We start from the raw sequence: 21,540 nt of genomic DNA on the forward strand, positions 1-21,540 counted from the left end.
TCTCCGGTCGACGATGAAGCTGCCATGAATGTGCTTCGACTGGAATCTCGTGTCGCGAGTGTCACAAGTTACCTCGCTCGTCTGAAGGTGGCAGTTTCATGGATCGACTCATCACTCTGACCAAGGGCGACGCTTCAAAATGACCTCGAATCTCTGATGGCTCGGCTCAACGAGATTCCTGGTCGAATGCAAGAATGGAAGAAGTCCTCTGCCCGGTGTGGTGCTGACGTGGCGCTGTCTTTGGTAAGGGTCCACTGCAAGGAAGCTCGTGAAGACAAGCTGGCGGCGATCAAGGTCGCCAACACCAAAAGGCACGACTTCCAGTCCTTTATGGAGACTTTCATCGCTGCTGCTACTTAGATCGCAGATGGAATTGACTTGGACGAATTCGTCGAACCTGCTAGCCGTCCTCCAGCCGAGTGAACGAACTATGAGATATAAACCTGTCTTAAATTTGCCTTGGAATGCCGAGTGGTTGCTGTAACCATTAAACTCCTTTGGGCTTGATGCTCGAATACTTTTGATTTGTCGCTTGGAACTTTAGGATTTATCTGAACTGCTTTTGAATATGCTTGTGATTGCTTTTGGAATATGTTCCCTATTTGGAGTGACCTTCATGTTTGAGATGCAGCCTTGAAACGGAGACTTCAATCGAACTGCGCCTTGTCGTCCTTGCGGACAAAGATGGAGCACACGTTGTATTTGTGGCGTAGCTCGAAGGAGAAGGTTGCAGTCGACCTGCGCCTCGTCGTCCTTGCGGACAAGGATGGAACACACATTGTATTTGTGGCGTAGCTCGAAGGAGGAGGTTGCAGTCGACCTGCGCCTCGTCGTCCTTGCGGACAAGGATGGAGCGCACATTGTATTTGTGGCGCAGTTCCAAAGGAGAAGGACGGCTCACCACTCGGTAGGTTTTTACAAACTTAGGCGAGTACTGGACTGCAGCTAAGCCTCCGAGTGGGAGGATTGCTCACCACTCGGTAGGATTTTACAAACTTAGGCGAGTACCGGACTGCAACTAAGGCCCCGAGTGGGAGGATTGCTCACCACTCGATAGGATTTTACAAACTTAGGCGAGTACTGGACTGCAGCTAAGCCTCCGAGTGGGAGGATCAGTCACCACTCGGTAGGATTTTACAAACTTTGGCGAGTACTGGACTGCAGCTAAGCCCCCGAGTGGGAGGATTGCTCCCCACTCGGTAGGATTTTACAAACTTACGCGAGTACTGGACTGCAGCTAAGCCCCTTAGTGGGAGGATTGCTCGCCACTCGGAAGGATTTTACAAACTTAGGCGAGTACTGGACTGCAGCTAAGCCTTCGAGTGGGAGGCTGGCTCGCCACTCGGTAGGATTTTACAAACTTAGGTGAATACTGGACTGTAGCTAAGCCTTCGAGTGGGAGGCTGGCTCACCACTCGATAGGATTTTACAAACTTAGGCGAGAACTGGACTGCAGCTAAGCCTCCGAGTGGGAGGATCGCTCACCACTCGATAGGATTTTACAAACTTAGGCGAGTACTGGACTGCAGCTAAGCCTCCGAGTGGGAGGCTGGCTCACCACTCGGTAGGATTTTACAAACTTAGGCGAGTACTGGACTACAACTAAGCCCTCGAGTGGGAGGCTAGCTCACCACTCGGTAGGATTTTACAAACTTAGGCGAGTACTGGACTGCAACTAAGCCCCCGAGTGGGAGGCTGGTTCACCGCTCGGTAGGATTTTACAAACTTAGGCGAAACGGATTCGCAGCTAAGCCCCTAAGTGAGAGGCTTGCTCACCACTCGGTAGGATTTTCTTTCGAACTTAGGCGAAATAGATTCACGGCTAAGTCACCCACTGGGGGTTTTTAGACGTAAACAAAAGCAACAACAATCGTGCCAGAGGACTGTAAAGCTCTTGTCTTTGATAAACAAATCACAACGGTATTTCTTATTACATTTTATTCGAACTAATACTTAAGTATAAAAGGGGCGGAGCAGCTCCGCGTTCCAAGCCCGTGGCTCGTCCCTCTTACGCTCGACACTGTAAAGGTGGTATGCTCCATTGTGGAGCACTCTGGTGACAATGAAGGGACCTTACCAAGCTAGGGCGAGCTTGTGTGGTTTCTGCTGATCCACTCGAAGAACCAAGTCTCCCTCTTGAAAGGCTCGACCCTTCACGTGCCTAGCGTGGAATCGACGGAAGTCTTGTTGATAAATGGTCGACCAGATCAAGGCCATCTCTCTTTCCTCCTCTAGGAGGTCGACTGCGTCTTGCCGAGCTTGTTCTGCTTCATCTTCAGAGAAGAGCTCAACTAGTGGAGCATTATGAAGCAAGTCACTCGGTAGAACAGCTTCAGCTCCATAGACCAAGAAGAATGGAGTTCGGCCAGTCGACCGATTAGGAGTTGTCCTCAATCCCCAGAGAACTGATGGAAGTTCATCAACCCAGGCACCCGCTGCGTGCTTGAGATCTCGCATCAGTGGGGGTTTCAGTCCTTTGAGAATCAGGCCATTTGCTCTTTCTGCTTGTCCATTCGACTGGGGATGGGCGAATGAAGCATAGTCGACTCGTGTGCCTTGTGAGGCGCAGAAGGTTCTGAACTCATCAGAATCGAAGTTCGATCCGTTGTCAGTGATGATGCTGTGCGGAACCTCATATCTGAAAATCAACTCTCTGATGAAGCTGACAGCAGTACTAGCTTCAAGATTCTTAATAAGCTTGGCTTCGATCCATTTGGTAAACTTGTCGACTGCTAAAAGCACATGAGTGAAGCCGCTCCTACCAGTCCTCAGTGGACCAACCATGCCCAATCCACAAACAACAAAGGGCCAGACGAGTGGGATGGTCTTCAGGGTTGATGCAGGTTTGTGTGACATATTGGAGTAGAACTGGCAGCCTTCACATCTATCGACTATATCTTTCGCCATTTCATTTGCTCGTGGCCAATAAAATCCAACTCGGTATGCTTTAGCCACAATGGTCCGAGAGGACGCATGGTGACCACAGGTCCCCGAATGGATGTCGTGGAGGATCACTCGGCCTTCTTCTGGTGTTATACATTTTTGGCTGACCCCAGTTGCACTTTCTCTGAACAGTTGGCCCCTTATTAAAGTAAAGGCCTTGGATCGACGGACGATCTATCGAGCCTCTTCTTCATCCTCGGGGAGCTCTTTCCTAAGGATATATGCAATGTATGGCACTATCTAGTCGGGAGTGATGACCAACACCTCCGTGACCAAGTCGACCATGGCTAGGACGTCGACTTCAGTCGGATCTGCGGCACCCTTAGGCTGCGGGGGCTCTTCATTGAAGGGATCTTCTTGAACTGAAGGTGCGTGAATATGCTCCAGGAACACATTACTGGGAATGGCTTCTCTCTTGGAGCCTATCTTTGCTAAATCATCTGCTGCTTGATTTTTCAGTCGGGGTATATGATGGAGCTCTAACCTCTCAAACTTCTTTTCCAACTTCCTCACCGCGTTGCAGTAACCAGTCATGGCTGGAGTTCTGACGTCCCACTCCTTCATCACTTGATTGACTACCAAATCTGAGTTGCCATAGACCATGAGGCGACAGACGCCGAGTGAGATGGCCATCACTACAAGAAATATGTAAACTTATGACCTTCTGTCAGTGACCCTCGAAGAATTGGTCATAAATTTATGACCATTTTAGACCAATTGGTCAAAAGCTGTTCAGGGGGCTCCAAACCCTAAACCATTGCGACCATTTTAGTCAGAAAGGTCGTAATTTCCTTACACGAAATGGTCACAAAGCAAATAGTGCTAGTCCGCTGCCTTATTTCTAGTTGTTAATGACCAATATGGATGGTCATAGCCTTGTAGATTGTGGTGGGTTGTGATGACTAGGCGCCATCTCATCAGTTTTGCCTATGTGTCATGTCCATGTGGCAGTTTTTGCCCTAAGTTGTGAAGCAACCTATATTTCTATCATTCCCAAAATTCCCAAAAAATCTCATAAATTCTTTGGGGCATATCTTCATCAAATATGTAAAAATCCTTCCTTGCCTAGTTCAAAACTAATTCAACAATATTCATTTTCCTATTCTGTTCACAACAACACTTTATGAAGGAAGTGCTATTTATATATTCTTGATTTCCCTCGGAATTTTGGGCACTCTTTCCTATCCAAACCATTACCGCATGACAAAATTCAGCTCCATTTGCCTAGCAAATCTTCCTCGGAAAATTTCCAAAGTTTTTGTCCACCTAGAAGCATTGTGAAGGAAGTAACTTTTTTATATCTCTAAATGACATGAAATTTATACAGTTCCTTCATATGCCCAAATTATCACCCTCCTCCAAATTGCAGCTCAGTCAAATCATCTATGTGAGCCCAGGTTCAATTTATATTTTATGGCCAAATTGGCACGTTGCAAAGCAAGTGTTATATAGACCCCTCCTATTACCCTCAAACTTTTCGGGCACTCTTCCATACCCAAATCATTGCCACATGATAATATTCAGCTCAATTTTCCTAGTAAATCTTTCTCAGGAAATTTCCAAAGTTTCTACCTCAAGAGAAGCTTTGTGAAGTAAGTACTAGCTAGGCTTACCCAAATGATCTGAAAATTTACCAGCGCATGACCATACCTATGTAACTTACCTACACCAATTTTTAGCTCATTTCATTCGTCCAATCTCTCTCACTAGTTTTCCCAAGTTTTTGTCCATAGATGAGCATTGTGAAGGAAGTACTACTTTGGCATGTTAAAATGATATCAATTTTCTACAATGCTTTCCTATGCCCAAATAACCATCCTCCACCAAATTTTAGCTCAATCCATTCATTATTTTGAGCCCAGCTTCAACATTCATATTTTTGTCCAGTGTGGTACTTTGCAAAGCAAGTACCACCTAGGATCCTCCTTTTGAGCTGAAAATTTGTGAATACATTCTCCTTAGTAGATGATCATCCTCGGCCAAAACTCACGCCCATTGGCCATGTGCATTTCCCGTACCGCTAATCAAACACTTGGCTGCTTATTCATGCTTGAGCATCGATCGGTCTCCTCGTGAGAATCTTATGTTGTGATTTTCTTCCTAGCACCTACCTGAGGAGTGCCCAACCCACTAGACATGCCTAGGCCGCCCAGAACACATGGCAACGCCACGGCCACGCGGTGACCACGCGGCGGGCATGTGAGTTTACGCGCTCTAGAGTTGGGGGCCTCGGCCACCGCCCAAACCTCGACGTATCGCCACCAAACCATGTATTTATGATTAAATAGGTACTTATGTAACTAGAAATGATTTTGGAAAATAAATAGCAAACTATGAGGCAGTTGCAGTTCAAATTTGACCCGCTTCCTACTGAATCGGCGGGAATTTGTCTTTTTCACCAGAGGTGGATCAAAACTTTTGACACCCAACCATTTTGTCAATTGTGCATTAAATATGGCCTAGTATTTTATAAAATTGATTAGGTCCAATTTTGCAACAAATATATGGTAGGTACTTCACAAAAAAACTCATTTTGGGCACTCAGAAAAATGGAAAATGAATTTTTCGTGCAAAGAAAATGAAAACTTCCTTAGGCAACATTGTTTGGAATTCCAAGACACACCCTTGTGCACAATATGAGATCATTTGAACAAACTATGCCACGAATGTGGCCATAAGATTGATCATTTGGCTTGAAAGTCATTGATCTCCATACATGATAGCTCGTTTCTGAGAACACTTTTTTAAAATAATTGCCGTATTACAAGTTTGTTATTTTTCCTGGTAACTTGGTCATATATAATGATACAATGCGAATGTTTTCCAATTTTTTGTTTTTTTGAATTTTTTATGCCTGTTTCAAAATGCGGTCAAAACGGCGGGAATGACCGTTCCTAGCTAGTGGTTGAATATTGGAATTTTTTTGGTGTTTCTCTGATTAAATAGATACTTATGTACCTAGAAATTATTTTTGGAAAAAATAAAGAGCAAACCACAAGGTAGCTACAGTTCAAATTTGACCCACTTCCAGCTGAATCGGCGGAAGTTTGTCTTTTTCACGAGAGGTGGATCAAAACTTTCTACACCCAACCATTTGGTCAATTGTGCATTAAATATTGCCTAGTATTTTATAAAAATGATTTGGTCCAATTTGCAACAACTATTTGGGAGGTCCTTCACAAAAAACCATCCTTTTTGGCACTCGAAAAATGGAAAATGGTTTTTTCGTCGAAAGAAAATGAAAACTTCCTTAGGCAACATTGTTTGCCATTCCAATATGCACCCTTGTGCACAATATGAGATCATTTGAACAAACTATGCCATGAATGTGGGCATAGGATTGATCATTTGGCTTGAAAGCCATGAATCTTCATGCATGATAGCTCATTTCTGATAACACTTTTTTAAAAGAATTGCCGTATTACAAGTTTATTATTTTTCTTGGTAAATTGGTCATATATAATGACACAATGCGAAGGTTTTCCAATTTTTTGATTTTTTTGAATTTTTTATGCCCGTTTCAAAATGCGGTCAAAACGGCGGGAATGACCGTTCCTAGCTAGTGGTTGAATCTTGTAATTTTTTTGGTGTTTATTTGATTAAATAGATACTTATGTACCTAGAAATGATTTTTGAAAAAAATAGAGAGCAAACTAGAAGGCAGCTACAGTTCAAATTTGACCCACTTCTAACTGAATCGGCGGAAGTTTGTCTTTTTCACCAGAGGTGGATCAAAACTTTTGACACCCAACCATTTGGTAAATTGTGCATTAAATATGGCCTAGTATTTTATAAAAATGATTTGGTCCAATTTTGCAACAATTATTTGGGAGGTCCTTCACAAAAAACCCTCCTTTTGGGCACTTGAAAAATGGAAAATGGTTTTTTCGTCCAAAGAAAATGAAAACTTCCTTAGGAAACACTGTTTGCCATTCCAATATGAACCCTTGTGCACAATATGAGATCATTTGAACAAACTATGCCATGAATGTGGGCATAGGATTGATCATTTGGCTTGAAAGCCATGAATCTTCACGCATGATAGCTCATTTCTGATAACACTTTTTTAAAAGAATTGCCGTATTACAAGTTTATTATTTTTCCTGGTAAATTGGTCATATATAATGACACAATGCGAAGGTTTTACAATTTTTTGATTTTTTTTGAACTTTTTATGCCCGTTTCAAAATGCGGTCAAAATGGCGGGAATGACCATTCCTAGCTAGTGGTTGAATCTTGGAATTTTTTTGGTGTTTCTCTGATTAAATAGATACTTATGTACCTAGAAATGATTTTTGGAAAAAACAAAGAGCAAACTACAAGGCATCTACAGTTCTTGACCCACTTCCAGCTGAATCGGCGGAAGTTTGTCTTTTTCACCAGAGGTGGATCAAAAACTTTTGACACCCAACTATTAGGTCAATTGTGCATTAAACATGACCTAGTATTTTATAAAATTGATTTGGTCCAATTTTGCAACAATTATTTGGTAGGTCCTTAAAAAAACCTCATTTTTGGGCACTAACAAAATGGAAAATGATTTTTTCGTCCAAAGAAAATAAAAACTTTCTTAGGCAATATTGTTTGCTATTGCAAAATGCACCCTTTTACGCAATATGTGATCATTTTTTGAATTTTTCATGTGAAAAAGTAGACAAAAAGAATGCTCAAGGATTCTTTTTTGAAACATAAATTGTCTTTTTGATGATAGGTGAATCAAAAGGATTTTCCATTTTAAGATTTGGTCAACTATACATAAAATGTTGTCTTATAGTTTTGGAAAATGGTGTGGTGCCATTTTGAAAGAAATATTTGGTAGATTCTTCACAAAAAAAGAATTTTGTCACTCCGAAAATAGAAAATGATTTTTTCCCCTAAAAACTCATTTCTCATAACACTTTTTAAAGATATTTGTCTTCTTCCAATTCCATGTTTGTTAGTTTTCCTAAAAAACTAGGTCACATTTGCTGACACAATGAGAATGTTTTTAATTTTTTGAATTCTCATATCATAAAACTGTTTATATGATTCAACATATTATTTTTAATTGATTAAGACCAATTTGGATGGTCATAACGTGTACTGGGCTTTGATTGGTCCACGAGCATGTCACGCGGATCGTGCCTTCAGCGCCGTCGGATGCTCCTCTTCAGATCGAGATCCGACGGCAGCCCTTTCTCCCTCAACCCCCTCTTTGTCTGAAAAAAAGGAAACTCCCACCCGCACGCGAACCCTAGCATCGTCTCCCAACCCCTCTCCAGATCCAGATCCGCTACCCCTCTCCCTCTCCCCTCGCCGCCTCCCTTCCCTCTCCCTCTCCCCTCGCCACCTCGCCTCCCCTCGTCGCCGCACCGCCCATCGCCTCCCGCACCCCCACCCGACCTTTTCCCCCCTCCCCTCCCGTGTCCCCATCCCGTCGAAACCCTAAGCGGCGGCAGCCGCCATGGTGAAGGGACGCACGGGGCAGCGCGTCAGGCTCTACGTCCGGGGCACCATCCTCGGCTTCAAGAGGTGAGCAGCCCCGTTCTTGGCCATGCTCTCGCTGGATCTGGCGATTCATTTCATGGTGAGATTGGGCGGCGCGCTGATGGCGATGTGAGGGTTGATCTGCAGGTCGAAGTCGAACCAGTACGAGAGCACGTCGCTGGTGCAGGTCGAGGGGGTGAACACCAAGGAGGACGTGGCGTGGTACGGTGTCGCCGCGACGGAAGAAGCCTCCTCCGCTTCGCTCTGCTCTCCGGTACAGACTCCCCCCAACCCCTTCCTCTCGCCCTGGCCGGCCGGCCGACGTTCCGATCGGATCCCCACTCGCGCTTCGTCTCTGGGCCGGCCGGCTCTCCCTCCTCTGTCTGCATCTCGTCCAGCTAGCCGATTGACCACTGGCGCCCTATTGGCTCGCGCACGGGGCACGCTAGCCAGTTGATCCTGTCCGGCGTGTCTAGTAGTAATAGACGACGACAGGTTCTCTGCATATCAACTCTGTTACTTCTGCATAGTCTTCTTGTAGCATAAAACATCTCCTCTAATATCGCATCTGGACAGTGTGCTGCTTATTAAGCAATCTAAAACGTCTTATATTCGTTCATAGAGGGACGACACCCACTACCGCTGCCTCTGGGGCAAGATCACCCGCCCGCATGGCAACTCCGGCATCGTCCGCGCCCAGTTCAAGTCCAACCTCCCCGCCGAGTCCATGGTCAGTTCCTGCCCGCCCTTAGTTTTCTTGATGGTGCTTTTTTGCTGAGGCTGTTTGTTGCTTTGCGTTGTGTGCAAGGGCGCAAGGTCAGAGTGTTCATGTACCCGAGCATCATCTAAAGTTAGCATCTGCTGCACTATCGCCAATGATGTTTGTTTAAGGCTGTTGCTTTGCTCTGTGTGATCTTACTCTAGCATGTGTGTTGCATTTTGTCCTGCGCCTTGAGAATGACTAGGATTTATGTTATAGAATTCCAAGTGTAGTCGCAATATATAACATGCCTAAAGTATATGGACTTGTGCAGTGTGTCCATCAAGAGTAGATAGACTATTTCTTTCATGATTCATCTATATATGCTGCTCTTATATGAAAGTTTGTATCTGGATGTCTTATGCATGACAGAAGTTTGTGAAATGCAATGTTTTTCTGTTGTGGTCTGTTTGATGGGGATTGATGCACAGGTAGGTCATATCTCTGTGTGTTTGGACCGAGGGAAAAACACTAGCTTATTAGCTTACTTTTCATCAAGTACTAGTATTAGTTGAGATGTAGATGGACTATTTCTTTCACGATTTTATCGATATACAGTTGTTTACATGTTTTTTATCTGGATGTCTTATACATGACAGAAGCTTGTGAATTGAAATGTTTCTTTTGTGGTCTGTCTGATGAGGATCGATGCATGTGTGGATCATATCCTTATGTGTTTTGGATCTAAGAACTAGCTTATTAGCATACCTTTTTTTATTAAGTACTACTAATTTAGGTGTAGATGGACTATTTCTTGCATGATTCATCAATATGCAGATATTCTGCTGTTACATGCATGCTTGTATATCGATGTCTATTGGTGTATATGGACTATTTCTTTCAAGATCCATCAATATGCAGTTATATACATGTTTGTATCTGGATGTTTATATTACATCATGAGGTTTTCTACAAACTAGTAAGGTAGTGGTTTCAGCTGCTGCATTATTGCTTATATTTGATACTACACAATGTGACTGGAGTTTATTGTGATTTGCAGAAGATAGAATCTGGATGCAATTGCTTTGATATTCCTGTTTGGCCCCCAGGCATGCTCATGAAGTACAATGAGGTGTCCTCATCTGACTATTTCACCAATGGGTAAGCCTCACTGCCAATCTTTCAAGTAGTAGTAGTACGGTGTCGCTATCATCTCTGTTTGTATATAAGTACGCCACTGTTGAGGTTTAGCAATCTCTGTTATGGTGTTGATCTGAATCATGCTTTTCTGTATGTGACAGCGAACTGGCTACCCTCATGTAGTTGAGCAATTAGTATCCATACATGCCCAGTGCATGCCTAAATCCTGAGTTTTATTTTTAAACCTCTCCATATATGTGCAGTGCCTATTGTAATTGTCAAGTGTGAATTCTGTATATGAGGTGTGTTCTCCTTGTAGTAATTTCTAGTAGCCTGCTTGTTATGTGTAGAGTGCACAACACATTATGTGTATTGAGGATGAAATGGTCTGAGTATGGCATTTTCAATTTAACTTACTTTTTTAGTGTTGAGCTATCGATAAATTGGTGTTGGTACCATGATGCTTGAACTATTATTTTCTTTTGGTAAATGAACTGCTGCTTTGGTGCATAGATGTATCTTCACGAGTCACAAAACTCCTGACATGTAGGCGACTGGAGCATTAACGACGACTCAGTCCTCGGCGCCGCCCTCTGCTAGAGCGGTGTGTCCCCTCTCTGTTCTCCCAGCCACCCCTAAGTTTTGGATTTGGATCGTTTCTGTGAACTCTAGCCATGCTCACTTGTAAATCTGGTTTGATGTTTAAACCGTGACTTATGATAATCTGGTTTCATCGCCTTCCAGGGACAACATATATATGCTCAATACACTCTACTTGTTTTCCTGTATAGTTTTCTTACTTGTTTTCCTTTATGCGTTCACTCTTTTTCAGGAGCTCCAAGCCTAATTTTTTTCCTTTATGTTCACTCTTTTACAGGAGCTCCAGTCCTAATTTTTCTGAGTGTGAAGCCGTGAAGCCAAGTGCGAAGCAGTGAATGCTGGAGAGAGATGATGCTGGAGAGATGCCCTTCCTGTAGGTCTGCACATAAGCAGAAGTTCCTGGGTATACAAGATTCGATGGTTAAATTGGTTGATGTGATGTGAATGAGTGTATGGAAACTGGTTGTGTGATGTGAATGAGTGTATGTAGTTTCACGTGTTCTGTTCTGTATAGCATATTGTAATAAACTTATTTTAGCTGTTATTTGAAGATTTTCATATGCTTTCTCTCTTCTGTCTGTTTGATATATACATATATATTGCTTATTAATAAGCTGTGAAAAATCTGACATTTGGGACCCATCTGTAAACTAGAGCTGGGAAAAAAAGCTGGAAATAAAAAATAAATTGACGGCAAAATGTTGTGCGCTAGAAAATAAAAAGGCCAAATTGTAAGCCAGGCCCATGTAGCTAACCAAAATTAGCATAAAATACATATATTAAAAGGGCTTGCCTAAAAAAATACATGGGCCGAATTACTGGGTCAGACCCATGTAGCTAATAAAAGCACAGGAAAAAAATACATTAAAAAGGCCGAATTGTTGGGCTAGGCCCATGTAGAAAATCCAATTGGACCGGGCTGAATATTGTGCCACATCAGATTGCCACGCTGGATGCCTACGTGGCCTGGGGAGGTTGCTAGTGACGAAAACGCCACAGTAGACGTATTTTGGTCATAAACGTCTTCGACCATTCCATAAGAAAGGTCGCTAATGTCAGTTTATGACGGCCAGCTTTTGACCTTATGTTTTTGGTCACAAAAAGGTCACAAATGAAAATTTGTGACCATTCTGTGACCAATAGTGGTGGTCACAAGTTGACATATTTCTTGTAGTGCATACGCAACCCATACAGGAGTGCTTCATATTCTGCTTCGTTATTGGAGGAATCAAAGTGAATCTGGAGGACATATCTGAGCTTGTCTCCTCAGGGGGATACCAGTACCACCCCAACACCAGAACCATTCAGCATCTTGGAACCATCAAAGAACATGGTCCAGTGCTCCGAGTGAACTTGAGTCGGCAGTTGTTGTTCAATCCACTCGGTGAGGAAATCTCCTATTGCTTGGGACTTAATAGCTTTCTTTGCCTCAAACTTGATATCTAAGGGAAAAAGTCCAATCACTCACTTTGCCAATCGACCAGTTGCATCTCTATTGTTCAGAATCTCTGATAATGGAGCGTTGCTAACGACTGTAATGGAGTGATCCTAGAAGTAATGTGCAACCTTCTTCGTGGTCATATAGATCCCATAAGCAAGCTTCTGATAATGTGGATATCTCTGCTTTGATGGAGTCAAAACCTCAGAGACATAGTATACTGGGCGCTGAACTTTGTAAGCTTTTCCTTCTTCTTCCCGCTCGACCGTAAGTACTGTACTGACGACTTGTCCAGTGGCTGCAATGTAAAGCAGTAAAGGCTCTTTGCTGATTGGAGCAGCAAGCACCGGCTGGGTGGAAAGAAGGGCTTTAAGCTCTGCAAATGCTGCATCAGCTTCAGGAGTCCACTCGAACTTGTCTGACTTCTTCATCAGTCGGTAAAGAGGCAGTGCCTTTTCACCGAGGCGAGAAATGAATCGACTTAGGGTGGCCAAACAACCAGTAAGCTTCTAGACATCGTGCACATGCACAGGGTGTCCCATCCGGAGTATGGCACCCACTTTCTCTGGGTTAGCGTCGATCCCTCGTTCGGAAATGAGAAAACCAAGTAATTTTCCGCCTGGAACTCCAAACGTGCACTTCGATGTATTAAGCTTGATATCATACCTTCTAAGGTTGGCAAAGGTTTCAGCAAGGTCAGTTAGTAGGTCGGAACCTTTACGTGACTTGACCACAATGTCATCCATGTATGCTTTCACATTCCGACTGATCTGGGTGAGCAAGCACTTCTGAATCATCCGCATGAATGTGGCTCCAGTGTTCTTCAAACCGAATGGCATAGTGACATAATAGAAGCACCCAAACGGGGTGATGAAAGCTGTTTTTATCTCATCGGGTCCGTACAGACGGATCTGATGATACCCGGAATAAGCGTCCAAAAAGGACAAACGCTTACACCCCGTAGTCGAGTCAACTATTTGGTTGATGCGAGGGAGAGGAAAATGATCTTTCGGGAAGGCCCGATTGATTTGTTTGAAGTCGATGCACATGCGAAGTGAGTCGTCCTTCTTTGGGACCATGACAACATTAGCTAACCACTCGGAGTGGTAAATCTCTCGGATAAACTCAGCAGCCAGGAGCCGAGCCACTTCTTCACCAATTGCCTTCCTCTTCTGTACGGCGGACCGTCGAAGATGTTCTTTAACTGGTTTCACTTTTGGGTCGACTCGCAAACGATGCTCAGCCAATCCCCTGGGAACACCTGGCCTGTCAGAAGGTTTCCATGCAAAGATGTCCCAGTTCTCACGGAGGAACTAGATGAGCGCTTCTTCCTATTTGGAGTCGAGTGTTGTTGAAATGTGAGTCGGAGCTGCATTGGGGTCCATCGGGTGAATGTGAATCGACTTTGTTTAGCCAGATGACTGGAATGCTGAATCCGTGGCAGGCTTCTTAGCTTGCAACAAATCACTCGGATCTGCATTTTTTGATATTCCTGCAATTCCACTACTGCCATCTGTGCGTCGACGATCTTTGAGCCCTTCTGGAAGCACTCTTTTGCTTTCTTTCGATTTCCAGTGATAGTGATCACCCCTTTGGGACCAGACATCTTCAATTTGAGGTACACGTAACATGGTCGAGCCATAAAACGTGCATAAGCTGGCCTGCCCAAAATAGCATGATAAGCACTCTGGAAATCTACGACTTCAAATGTCAACTTTTCTTTGTGGTAATTCTTGGAATCACCGAACACTACATCAAGGGCGATCTGGCCGAGTGACACTGCCTTCTTGCCAGGGATGACTCCATGGAAACTCATATTGCTTTCTCTGAGTCTGGACATCGGAATGCCCATTCCTTTCAACGTCTCTGCATACAGTATATGCCACTGCCACCATCCATCAGAACCTTAGTCAATCGAGTACCTTCGACTACTGGGTCGACCACAAGCGCTTGCCTCCCAGGGGTGGCTATGTGCGCTGGGTGATCGGACTGGTCGAATGTGATGGCAGTCTGAGACCACTTGAAATAATTGGGTGTCACAGGAGCAACCATGTTCACTTCTCTGTTGATGACTTTTAGTCGACTCTTACTCTCAACGTCAGCGAAAATCATCAGAGTGGAATTGACGTGGGGGTAACCATCATCATCCTCTTCCCCATCCTCAACTTTGTCTGTTTCTTTCTCCTTTTCCTTGGGCTGCTTCTCTTGAAATTGCTAGATTAGGAGTCGACACTGTCGAGTGGTATGCTTTGGGTAGATGAAATTACCCTCTTCATCTTTCTTGGTGTGAATGTGGCATAGTAAATCCAGCACATCATTTCCATCCTGATCTTTTACTTTCTTGGGGTTCCACGGTCCTTTTGGTTTCCCCTTGAACTTCCCTTGAGTCACGGCTAAGGCTTCACTAGGAGCGGCTGGCTCGGCTTTGCGCTTCTGCTTCTGACTGGAGTTTCCTCCCACGGTTTCGTGGGCGACTGTTTTGTGTTTGCCGCTTCGGAGTCGGTCTTCTTCTTCACCATTGGCGTACTTGGTGGCAATCTCCATCATCCAAGTCAGATTCATATCTCCTGTCCGACCGAGTTTCAGATTCAACTCCCGATACTTAACGCCTTCTTTGAAGGCACAAATTGCTTGGTGATCTGACACATTCTCCACTATGTGGTGCAACGTGATCCATCTCTGGATATAATCCCTCAAAGTTTCATTCGGTTTCTGAACACAACACTATTATTCTATCAACCCTGCTGGCCGCTTGCAATTACCTTCAAATGTTCTGACAAATACTCGAGCAAGAACTTCCCAAGTATAAATACTACCAGGAGCTAACTGATTCAGCCACGCCCTGGCCGAGCCCTCTAGCATCAAAGGAAGGTGCTTCATGGCCACTTCATCGTTGCCGCCACCGATCTGTACAGCCACTCGGTAATCTTCAAGCCAAGTGTCAGGCTTGGACTCACCAGTGAACTTACTGACTCCAGTCGCCAACCTAAAGTTGGGAGGAATCACCGCAGCCCTGATGGCTCTGCTGAAGCACTCTGGGCCTGAGACATGCATTCTACTGCCGGTTGGAAAATCTCTGTTGGGGCCTTCTTTGTGAGCTCTGTTTCTGTCGACCAGACCCTGGACGAGAATAGATCTCGCATCAAAGCCTGGTTCCCTAGGGTCGACTGGAATCCTTCGCCCACCACTGTGAGGGCGTCTGTCATACTGCTGCCGAGGCACGTATGATCCACTCCTTGGGGGAGGCGTGGGACCTCGACGACGATCATTGTGACCGAGTAGGTGATCATACTGCTCACGGTTTCTGTACTGATCTCGTCGGTCTCCACGTCCCTCATGCCTCGGGGGCGATCTCAGGCTGTGAGCCGACTGGACTGTGTCCGCAACTACGGATCTACTGTGAATCCTATTCCACGACTGAGATACTACTGTATTCTGCTCTCTCGTGGCCCGGAGCAAAGCCGGGATCTGCACCAAACCTCGACCAGCTTCTGACAGGGAAGGTTGAATTGACTCTGCTATTCGGGCCGCAGCTGCAAGATTCTGGATTGGAGTTCGGTATACCTGAGTCAGAGGTGGAAAAAGTTGTTGTCGACTCGATTTAGGAGCACGCTGCCGAGCACGCTCGTCGAGTGCGCGCTGGAGGTTATCTAGTCGAGTGCGCTCAGCCAAGTTGGCCAGGCGCGCCTCCTCCAAGGCCTGGGCCTCAGGGGTTTCTCCAACGATAGGAGTGTGAAGTGCATCCATGTTCCGGCGGCGAAGTTCCTCCCTCCTCTGTGAAGAGAGGGGTTCGGGTTGGTACTCTTCGTGGACACACGACGGATCGCCGCCACCATCACCTCCGTCTTCACGGGTGAAGCCACGAGGACTACGTGGTCCATTGACCATCAAAACTTCCGCCGCGGGGTCGCTGCTATCGCACTCGGATGCGGTCTCTACGAAGCCAGTCGGCAGGTCGAACAGGCCGTAGAGAGTTTCGTCGGGCCCGATTGCCGCGACCTGGGGGGTGGCTGATTGGCGAGCCACCGCGTGCCTCACCCACCGCTGAAGCCTCGACCGGCCAGAACGTTTGCCCCGGCGGGCTGCAGGGAGGGAGGTCAGTATGGGAGCCGACCGATACTGAGTCGACGGCTGCCGCAGGAGGACGCCACGGTCGCATGCACGACAGTGCGTTGCCCCACGGATGGGTAGCGCCTCGACGTCGAGTGGCGCTTCCTGGAGCCAAGTGGAGTCGTCGGCGATGAATACGAGTGCACCGAGACGGATCTCGTGGCCCTTGGCCAAACCTCCGCCTGAAACCATGTTGAAGGGGATCGGAAAAATCACAACTTCTCCAACAAGTCGCTAAGACACCTGCACCACGGTGGGCGCCAACTATCGTGGTTGTAAGTCTGACAGTAGAATGGGGGGTAGGGATGTAGAGGCAAGATCCTAGCTATGGAGGAGTTGTTCACACAAGTTTTACGAGTTCAGGCCCTTCTCAGAGGAAGTAACAACCTTACGTCTCAGAGCCCGGAGGCGGTCGACTGGATTATATGCGTGTGCGTTACAGGGGGTGCGAACCCTTGTCCTTGAGGAGGGGGTGGCTTATATAGAGTTCGTCAGACCCCTCCCGCCCTCAGTTACAAAGGGTTTAAGGTGCATAAAGATGGAGACATTACTGGTAACGCCTGCCATAAAGATACATAATGATCCATAAAGCTATGACTTAATTCCCAACCGTTGCAGAGTGGAGTGGCTCTAGATCTTCTGGTAGTCGAGTGATTGTCCATACGGTCGAGTGTCTTCGAGACTGTCGAGTGGAACATAGCTTCATGGCCGAGTGGATGATGATTTTTCTTCGAATGCTCCTGGTTCCTTTAGAGATGTCCTTGGGGAGGGTATCTGGGACAGATCCATGACCCTACCCTAGGTACATAGCTTCATCAGTAACCATTAAGACTAAGTATCCTTTGCCTATGATAAACGATCTGTTTGACCAGTTGGAGGGAGCTACTGTGTTTTCTAAGATTGATCTTTGTTCTGGTTATCATCAATTGAAGATTCGTGAGCAAGATATTCCAAAGACCTCTTTGACTACGAGGTATGGGTTGTATGAATATACTGTTATGTCATTTGGATTGACTAACGCTCCTGCATACTTCGTGAATATGATGAACAAGGTGTTTATGGAGTTCTTGGATAAATTTGTGGTTCTTTTCATTGATGATATATTGGTGTTATCCATTGTTGAGGAAATGGTTATCTCGTAACTCCTCGGTTGGCTGGCGAGTAGGGGATTAATAGGCTAATCGGCAAGTTAATCAGCCATTTAATCAATTAATCGGACGATTTATCAGTTCATCAGCTACTTGGTGACCCTATGAGTAGGGATTAATCGGCAAGTTAACTAGTTAATCAGATGAATTCTTGAACAGGGGTGTTCTCCAAGAATAAGCAAGAGCATGAGGTGCATCTGCGTTTGGTATTGGAGAAATTGAGGGAACATCAGTTGTATGCCAAGTTCAGCAAATGTGAGTTTTGGCTGGATGAGGTAGCATTCCTTGGACATGTCGTGTCAGGTAATGGAGTTGCAGTTGATCCATCTAAGGTTGCTGCAGTTACAGAGTGGGAGACACCCACGATAGTTGGAGAGATTCGCAGCTTTTTGGGCCTTGCAGGTTATTACAGGAGGTTTATTGAGAACTTTTCCAAGATTTCAAAGCCTATGAATGAATTATTGAAGAAGGAAAATAAATTTGTTTGGGCTGATGAATGTGAAGCCAGCTTTCAGGAATTGAAGCAGCGTTTGGTTACAACACCAGTCTTAACTCTGCCGGATATACATAAGGACTTCCAGGTATATTGTGATTCTTCTCGTCAAGGACTTGGGAGTGTTTTGATGCAGGAAGGTAAAGTTGTTTCATATGCTTCACATAAACTTAAGAATCATGAACATAATTATCCTACACATGATTTGGAGTTAGCCTCAGTTGTGCATGCATTGAAAACTTGGAGGCCATATCTTATTGGTAATCATTGTGATATATTTACTGATCATAAGAGCTTGAAGTATATTTTTACTCAGAAGGATTTGAACCTCAGGGAGAGGAGATGGTTGGAGCTTATTAAGGATTATGATTTGAATGTGCAGTATCATCCTGGTAAGGCTAATGTTGTTGCTGATGCATTGAGTCGTAGGAGCCATGTTAATGCAGTTAATATTGATGATATGCCACCAGAGTTATGTGAGCAGTTCAGGAATCTCAGGTTGGAGATGGTTCCTAAGGGATATTTAGCAACATTGGAGGTAAATCCTACTTTGCTTCGTAGGATCAGAGAAGCTCAAAAGGGTGATAAGGAGATTTTTGAGATAAAAGAGAATATGGCTAAAGGTAAGGCAGAAGGTTTCCATGAGGATGAACATGGATCCATATGATTTGAGAAGCGTATTTGTGTACCTCGGGATGCAGATATCAGGAAGTTGATTCTTCAGGAGGCGCATGCTTCACCTTATACTATTCACCCAGGTAATACTAAGATGTATTTGGATTTGAGGGAAATATTTTGGTGGCCTAGCCTGAAGAGGGAAATTGCTGGATATATTGCAACATGTGATGTGTGCCAAAGAGTTAAAGCAGAACATCAGAGGCCAGCAGGTTTCTTACAACCATTGCCTATACCTGAATGGAAGTGGGATGAGATTGGTATGGATTTCATTACAGGTCTACCCAGGACTCGGTCAGGATATGATTCTATTTGGGTGGTTGTTAATCGTTTGACTAAAGTTGCTCACTTCATCCCGGTAAAGACTACTTATACCAGTGCTCAGCTAGCAAAGATTTATATGTCTAAAATTGTTTGTCTGCCTGGAGTTCCAAGGAAGGTAGTGTCTGATAGAGGTACTCAGTTCACATCTAAATTTTGGCGTCAGTTACATGAATCCTTGGGCACCAGGCTGGAGTTTAGTACATCTTTCCATCCACAGACAGGTGGGCAGACAGAGAAGGTAAATCAGATTTTGGAGGATATGTTGAGGGTTTGTGCCTTGGACTATGGGTCCAGTTGGGATGATAATTTACCTTATGCAGAGTTCTCATATAATAACAGTTATCAGGATAGTCTGAAGATGGCCCCATTTGAGGTATTGTATGGTAGAAAGTGCAGGACACCATTAATGTGGGATGAGGTTGGAGAGCGTCAGTTCTTTGGACCAGACTTGATCAGAGATGTTGAGGAGAAGGTCAAGTTGATTCGTGATAGGCTGAAGATAGCAAAGTCCAGGCAGAAAAGTTATGTAGATGCGAAACGTAAGGAGGTGACATATGAGGAAGGATACGTGCATATCTTAGAGTTTCACCACTTCGTTGACACCGCAAGATCGAACCCAAAGCTAAGCACTTCTCCCATGGCAAGAACAACCAATCTCGTAGGCCAAACCAAACTGATAATTCGAAGAGACTTGCAAAGATAACCAATCATACATAAAAGAATTCAGAGAAGATTCAAATATTATTCATAGATAGACTTGATCATAAACCCACAATTCATCGGTCTCAACAAACACACCACAAAAAGAAGATTACATCGAATAGATCTCCACAAGAGAGGGGGAGAACATTGTATTGAGACCCAAAAAGAGAGAAGAAGCCATCTAGCTACTAACTATGGACCCGTAGGTCTGAAGTAAACTACTCACACTTCATCGGAGGGGCTTGGATGATGATGTAGAAGCCCTCCATGATCGATGCCCCCTCCGGTAGAGCTCCGGAACAGGCCCCAAGATGGGATCTCATGGATACAGAAAGTTGCAGCGGTGGAATTAGGTTATTGGCTTCGTATCTGATCGTTTGGGGGTACGTGGATATATATAGGAGGAAAAAGTACATTGGTGGAGCAACAGGGGGCCCACGAGGGTGGAGGGCGCGCCTGGGGGGGGGGGGCAGGCGCTCCCCTACCTCGTGGCCTCCTGTTAATTGACTTGACGTAGGGTCCAAGTCTCCTGAGTTGTATTCGGTGAGAAAATCACGTTCCTGAAGGTTTCATTCCGTTTGGACTCCGTTTGATATTCCTTTTCTTCGAAACCCTAAAACAGGCAAAAAATAACAATTCTGGGCTGGGCCTCCGGTTAATAGGTTAGTCCCAAAAATAATATAAAAGTGGATAATAAAGCCCAAAAATGTCCAAAACAGTAGATAATATAGCATGGAGCAATCAAAAATTATAGATACGTTGGAGATGTATCAAGCATCCCCAAGCTTAATTCCTGCTCATCCTCGAGTAGTTAAATGATAAAAACAGAATTTTTGATGCGGTGTGCTACTTGGCATAATTTCAATGTAAATCTTCTTAATTGTGGTATGAATATTTATATTCAAAAGATTCAAGACAAAAGTTCATATTGACATAAAAATAATAATACTTCAAGCATACTAACAAAGCAATTATGTCTTCTCAAAATAACATGGCCAAAGAAAGCTATCCCTACAAAATCATATAGTCTGGCTATGCTCTATCTTCACCACACAAAGTATTTAAATCATGCACAACCCCGATGACAAGAAAAGCAATTGTTTCATACTTTTGACATTTTCAAAACTTTTTCGATCTTCACGCAATACTTGAGCGTGAGCCGTGGATATAGCACTATATGTGGAATAGAATGGTGGTTGTGGAGAAGACAAAAAGAGGGGAAGATAAGTCTCACATCAACTAGGCGTATCAACGAGCTATGGAGATGCCCATCAATAGATATCAATGTGAGTGAGTAGGGATTGCCATGCAACGGATGCACTAGAGCTATAAGTATATGAAAGCTCAACAAAAGAAACTAAGTGGGTGTGCATCCAACTCGCTCGCTCACGAAGACCTAGGGCATTTTGAGAAAGCCCATCATTGGAATATACAAGCCAAGTTCTATAATGAAAAATTCCCACTAGTATATGAAAGTGACAGAATGAGAGACTCTCTATCATGAAGATCATGGTGCTACTTTGAAGCACAAGTGTGGTAAAAGGATAGTAACATTGTCCCTACTCTCTTTTTCTCTCATTTTTTTGGGCCTTCTCTTTTTTTATGGCCTCCTTTTCTCTTTTTTTTTATTTTTCGTCCGGAGTCTCATCCCGATTTGTGGGGGAATCATAGTCTCCATCATCCTTTCCTCACTTGGGACAATGCTCTAAAAATGATGATGATCACACTTTTTATTTTTCTTACGACTCAATACTTAGAACAAAATATGACTCTATATGAATGCCTCCGGCGGTGTACCGGG

The 21,540-nt window shown here is 44.5% G+C and overlaps 1 pseudogene; it reads left to right on the forward strand.

Annotated features, from left to right (window-relative positions):
• Positions 1-8,376: 8,376 nt before the first annotated feature.
• LOC123057969 (60S ribosomal protein L35a-1-like) lies at positions 8,377-9,258 on the forward strand (annotated as a pseudogene).
• Positions 9,259-21,540: the final 12,282 nt, after the last annotated feature.

Source organism: Triticum aestivum, chromosome 3A (genome assembly GCF_018294505.1).
Source record: "Triticum aestivum cultivar Chinese Spring chromosome 3A, IWGSC CS RefSeq v2.1, whole genome shotgun sequence".
Classification (NCBI taxonomy): domain Eukaryota; kingdom Viridiplantae; phylum Streptophyta; class Magnoliopsida; order Poales; family Poaceae; genus Triticum; species Triticum aestivum.